We start from the raw sequence: 6,899 nt of genomic DNA, 5'->3' as shown, positions 1-6,899 counted from the left end.
CCTGGATGGCTTAGTTGATAAGTGCCCAACTCTTTTTTTTTTTTTTTAACTTTTATTCATTTTTGAGAGACAGAGAGAGATAGAGTGTGAGTGGGGAAGGGGCAGAGAGAGGGGGAGACACAGAATCTGAAGCAGGGTCCAGACTCTGAGCTGTCTGCATAGAGCCCAGCGCGGGGCTCAAACTCACAAACTGCGAGATCATGACCTGAGCCAAAATCGGAACTCAACTGACTGAGCCACCCAGGTGCCCCGGTAAGTGCCTGACTCTTGATGTTAGCCCAGGTCATGATCCCAGGGTAGGTCATGGGATCAAGCCCAAGTCAGGCTTCACATTAAGCGTGGAGACTGCTTAAGAATCTCTCCCTCTCTTCCCCCCCGCCCTCTCTCTCCTTCTACCCCTTTCTCCTGCTGTGCTCTTGCTCTCTCTCTCTCTCAAAAAAAAAAAAAAAATTGCTAAAAAAAATAACCATCATCTGAGCTTTCAGCAAGTTGTGATCATGGATCACAGATCACTAGAACAAATGTAATAATAATGAGGAAGTTTGAAATATTGCAAGAATTACTAAATTGTGACACAGAGACACAAAGTGAGCAAATGTTGTTAGAGAAATGGCACCAATAGACTTGCTTGACACAGGGTTGCCACCAGCCTCCAATTTTGTTTTGTTGTTGTTGTTATTGTTTGTTTGTTTTTACTTAAAGTTAATTTATTTATTTTGAGAGAGACACAGAGAGAGAGAGCACAAGTCAGGGAGAGGCAGACAGGGAGACAGAGGATCCAAAGTGGGCTCTGTGCTGAGAGTAGAGAGAGCCTGATGTGGGGCTCGACCTCATGAACCATGAGATCATGACCTGAGCAGAGTTTAGATGCTTAATAGACTGAGCCACCCAGGTGCCCCACCAAATTTGTCAACAAACAAAACAAACACCAAAAAAACCCATCTGTGAAGCTTAATAAAATGAGGTATGCCTGTAATGAATTAAAAAAAAAGGTAACTGTGTTACCTTATCAAATACAGTTTTACTAGAATGAGAGAAGCAATCTGTTGTATTTCCAATTCAGGAGAGAAAAACTAATAGAGAAAAAGGGCTGTATACTTTCCAGTCCATACATATTTTCCTATTGTTGAGATTGATTTGAGAACCCGTATTCTATTTTTATTATTCTCCTTTTGCCTATATTTGAAATTTTTAGGAAGTTTTCTTCATCGGAAATGCCATAGAATTTTTATGTATACTTTTATCACATGAATTATCCAGAATATGTGCTGCCTAATTAAAGTAGAGGTTTTTATGTTACAATATCTAGTCCTTCACCCATTCTGAATCTATCACTTCGGATATAAGCGAAACACAGCCTTAGAAACTCAAAATGCAGGATGTTAAAAGGATATTGTTTACATTTACTACCTATTAAATTGGGGGAAAGGATGTGGGAGAATGACAGTTAATATAATTAAGTTTAAAACTAAGTATCATTTTAACTATTGATCAGTTGCTGAAAGCATTACTTTGGGAAAAAAAACAATATGAGGAACTGTCTGTTTAACGATAGAAAGATCATTTCACATTGCAAGTGTCACCTCTTTAAAGGTAAGAAAAGGTGTTAAATTAGATGAAGTCCAAAAGTTTTTCCAACTTTAACCTTCAACTCTTCTTTCAGTTTTTTCACTTTAAAAATATCCAAGTAGTAAGAATATAAGGGTACACTCCTCCCTATATGTATCAAAACCTACTATACTTTTGAGGGAGGTACATTAGATTAACTTGGTCAGGCCAACTTTTTTTTTTTTTAATCTGTGCCTTATCTGGGGGACAGAATAGTTGAAAACATGATTAATACAATGAAACTGAGATCATGACATGAAAGTACACATGATCTGATAGGTGAGAAAGGAAGGAATTCACTACTGGAATAACCATGAAAGTATACGATCATTCTTGGTGCAAAAGAAACGAGACTATTATTAAAGAACAGAGGGGCACCTGGGTGGCTCAGGCGGTTAAGCGTCCAACTCTTGATTTCAGCTCAGGTTGTGATCTCATAGTTTGTGGGTTTGAGCCTCACATCAGGCTCTGTGCTGACAGTGTGGAGCCTGCTTGGGGTTCTTTCCTTCCCTCTCTCTCTGCCCCTCCTTCACTCATGCTCTGTCTTTCTCCCTCCCTCTCTCTCTCTCTCCCCCCCCCACTGCCCTCTCTCTCTTTCTCTCAAAATAAATAAATAACCTTAAAAAAGAAGAATAGAGTATAGCTATGTGCCACAAAGATATATTCCTTCATGAGTATCTAGAGAACTGAGCGGAATATTTCTGTACAGATAAAAGAAGATTAGAAACAAAATGGGGCCGTGTCATGTCATAGTGGTTACAAGGCTGAAATGGGGGTTGGATTGCTTGAGATCCTACCCTGAATATAGCACTTATAGTTGGGGACCCCAGACAATTTATTTAATCTCTCTGTGCTTCAAATTCCTTACCTATACAATGTGGATTATGGTAATGCCCACCTCATAGGGTTGCTGTGAGAATTACATAAGATTAAACATAAATGTCTTGGCATAAAGGAGGTGCCAATAAATATCAACTATTATTATCACCATAGGAGGGTACTACAGAGGACCTGACTAAAGCATGTGAATAAATTAAATTCACCTGGCGTGAATGACAAAGCTAGACTTCAAGTACACATTCAATTGAAAATCTCATTTCTCAAAAGCAGAACATTTGATAAATTCTTGTCTTATCTCACTGATAGTTTCATCCAGTAAAAGGTAAAGAAAGTTATTAGGGAAATTGGTGCTAGGGAACTATGCATTTGCATACTGGCTGCATGGGGAAAAAAAAGAACAAAGTGTTGAAAGGAACCAGTGTAACTTCCCAGGAAATTACTGACAGGATCAAATTTTAAATTGGTGAAACACAAGAAGAAAGGCCACATACTTAAATATTACGATGATACTGCCTGTCAGGATAATGTCAGGGGTGCTAAAATCTAAAATGAACTGTGATATATGAAAAATGTTAAGGTTAACAAAAATTTTAAATTATGTAACGGGATTTCCAGGGAAGAAGAATGAATACATGTGATGAACATCCTTTGGCAAAGACTACTAATGAGCCAAATTTGAAGCCTGCTGGTAAAGAAGGTGATTAAGCCAAATTGTTATTTGGTGAAAAAAGGATGGAGACCCAAACTCCTTCCTGTTGAAATTCAAAGTTATTGAAATTTGTTAGGATGAGTTGAGGTAGCCTTGGCCTAGGGCTTAAAGCATATAAGGACAATTGTTCCCTTAAATTAAGGCAGCATAAGGGTAGGAAGAAATGGGGCCTCTAGGCTGACCCCTACACCAGGTCAGATGAGTGAATTTGAATGAGGATTCTGAATCCACAAGGCAACAGAATCCATGAGGAATGGTGAACACATGCTGTCCCTATTAATCTGGGAGCAAGCTATGTATGGCAATCTAATGAGCTTGAACACTGATAATCCAGGCTCAGGGTAACTGTGGGAGAAGGGTGTTGTGAGTCGAGGTTTCAAAAAGCTATAATGGGCAGAATATCACTTCTATTGGCAGCCCTGGTGAGGTTTCAGCAGGCAGGAAGAAGATGCTTCACTACTAGCCATAGGAAAACAAATGGAAGTATGACTTTTGCTAGCCAGATTTCATGTACAACACTAGGGCTTTGTGTATGGTGACCCGGCCAGTATCATAGCTTCGTGTTCTAGTGTAGTTGCCCATCAAGAAGTGGCCATGATTCCTCCAACCTCAAGGGGAAAGGTATGAGCAGGTATACTTGAGTGCTAAGAGAATATAATCATGTCTGACCCTTTAAATATGAATAAACAAAGGGGCGCTTGGGTGGCTCAGTCAGTTAAGCATCCGACTCCTGGTTTCATCTCAGGTCATGATCTCATGGTTTCGTGAGTTTGAGCCCCACAACGGGCTGTGCACTAAAAGTGCAGAGCCTGCTTGGGATTCTCTCTCTCCCTATCTCTCTGCCCCTCCCCCACTTGCTCTGTCTCTGTCTCTCTGAAAATAAATAAATAAACTTAAAAAATTTAAATATAAAAAAATACTAAAAAAAATTTAAATATGAGTAAGCATGGGGAGGTACCATCAGGGGAAGAAGAGGCTCAACTTCCTGCTCATCAAGGCGTATGTAACCTGGAGCAGGGCTTTAAACTTCTCAAACAGAAACCTTTGTAAAATAATGAGTGAATTACTTGAAAAATGAAATTTAAAAAAGATATATACTATAAAGCCCTATTTTTTTGAATCAGAACTCAATACATAGAATCAGAACAAATGGAACATAGGGAAAAATAGTTACAAATCATATAGGTTGCTCATTGGAACTGTGTGTTCATGGGTGGAGGAGATTAATACACTTACTGGAGCTTGTTTAGTAAACGTCTTAGTGCCTCTTACTCGGGACATGTGGGGTGTGTTGAAATGAGTAAACAGATGAGACAACTTAGGCCACCATAGGCTCCTCCTGGCCACCCTGGGACTGAGAAACACCTCTAAGCCTGGTGGGAAAAATGAGACTAAGCTCACACGGTCACATAAAAAATATACTGAAAGAAAGCTTCTATCGCTCTTTCTGTATACGTTCATGAACATTATCAGAAAGAGCACTTAATTACAATCCTCATTCACAGTCTCCCTCTCTGTGATCAACTAATTGCAGATGACATTGGAAGCCTTGAACAAATCTTGTTTTACATAATATAAGTGGCTAGAAACGGATTAATTTGCAGATATGGAAAACTGTCTTATGAAGAATGTGTACTACAGTAAGAGTAGGACTCTGCCATTATCGCACAACCAGGAACCTGATTTTTAATGTTGAAATTCTTTCATTGTATAAAATACACTATTCTTAATATATTACCCTTCGTGTTAAAAAAAAAGTTAACACTAAATTTTATTTATGCAAGATTTTTATTTTACATTTAGTTTAATGAGCAGTATCAAATTTTACAGTCACTATTTTTCAATTTTTAAGACTCAAAGGACATTGGTAATGTGCTGACTTGACATAAGGCGCTCATAGCAGCAAATGGTGTGATCAGGTGTGGAACTCTGGAATGCTATAATCCCAAAGCAAAGGTCTTGTCAGGTAATAAGAAATCAAGATCGTCCTTTATCCTCTTCATGACTCAGTCTAGATGATGCCTATCCATATGACAAAAGAAGTCAAGGCTTTAAAATTCTGGGAATGGGGAGTAATAAAGCAAGTTTATAGATGCCGTCTGTGAAACAGAGGGGAGGGAATGAAATCATCAAATGCACTGCCGAGTGAGAAGCCGTGGGGTAAGTCTTCAGGGTGGGTGCTTTATGGCCAGAATATCTGGATTTGAGTCCTGGCTTCTCTCTGATTACCTGTTATTTATTAAATGGTGAAATTATTCATAATGACAGCAATTTTCCTTATAGCCTCATTCTGAGATTTAAATTAATACACTTAGATCCTGGATAACAGTAAGGTCCAAGAAGTGTTTGGTATTTTAACATCTCCAAACCAACGCAGGCCTAAGTAAAACGTGCAGAATATGTTTCTTATATCACGTTAAGTACTAATATACTATCTGAGGAAAGATGATCAACCAGAGGCTGTTCTGTGATCAGATGCCTTCCCTTACTGATAAGAGAGAAAATAAGCAGCCCCCATAGTGCGAGGTCTTCACCAAGATCTCAAACAATGTTAGCCTTTCCGAAATCAGGTATTTTTTGAGCACTGGCTATGTGCCATGCAAAGAACGAAACATTAACCTGCATTGTTGTCTCTTTTAATCCTGACAACAACCCTGTGAGATAAGAATGCTTTCTATTTAAAAGGAGAAAATGATAACTGAGATTTGAGTAAATTGCCTAAGATCAAAAAGGTAATAAATTGCAGAGCTGGTATTTAAACCTGGCTAATTCTGGACTTCCTACTTTTATACTACACGGTACTGCTTCGATGACTCCCTTAACGTTTTCTTCTCTAAGATATATATTAATAGTGAAACAATGAGCTACCGCTGGTGTCCATTGAGCTATCTTTCCCCTCTTAATCTGATGGATCACCTGAAAGAATTCGAAGTCAATCCGTATTTAAACAGAAAAGGCTGTACTATTAACTTTTCATTACCTTCAGAAATGTGTCCAAAAAACTCAAGTTTTCATTTGGTGAGTCATGGAGACTTGGGGTTTTGTTTTCATTTGTTTTTTGACCTATAAACTGAGAATAACACCTATCTTGAGGGGTCATGGTGACTGTTTAATAAAATAATTCCTGTTAAGTGCCTAATAGCATACTTGGAATATAATAAGTAACTGTGATTATTGTTGTCCTTGAGAGTTACGTGTTTTCTTAGAGCAAAGGCAGCCTGGGGAGGGATAAAGATGATGTGAGGGAATGCACAGTGGTTTAAAGAGAATATTTAGAAGATACACATGTCTATGCCATGAAGATTTCTACTCAGTTCTAGGGTTACACAAAGTCTCTCTTTTCTGCTACTCTCCTTGCTGAAAGCTGTGTCCTTTTAAAGCATATGGGTAAGTATCATATTGTGTGTGAAAATCAAAGAGGCACTAGTCTAAAAATATGTAACCTGGATTCTATTCCTGGCCTAGCTGCAGACTCCTGTTAACTTATTAATATGTGTATGCCTCAATTTCTTAAACATATATATAGAATTAACTCTTTCTGTCCCACTTAACAGGAGTTCTGGAGTGATGATTGAGCATCCTTAAACTCCTGAGTTCTCTTAAAAGAAGCGGTATGCACATATAAGGCTTATACTATTAGGTCACATATGCTTCAGTTTAAAAGTGCTTTGGTGACAGAAAAGGGATTCTATCTATATGTTTACAAATAGGAAACTGTGTTCATTTAATAGGAATTTACTTT

This window comes from Panthera uncia, assembly GCF_023721935.1.
Source record: "Panthera uncia isolate 11264 chromosome C1 unlocalized genomic scaffold, Puncia_PCG_1.0 HiC_scaffold_3, whole genome shotgun sequence".
NCBI lineage: Eukaryota > Metazoa > Chordata > Mammalia > Carnivora > Felidae > Panthera > Panthera uncia.
This window is presented reverse-complemented; position numbering follows the sequence as displayed.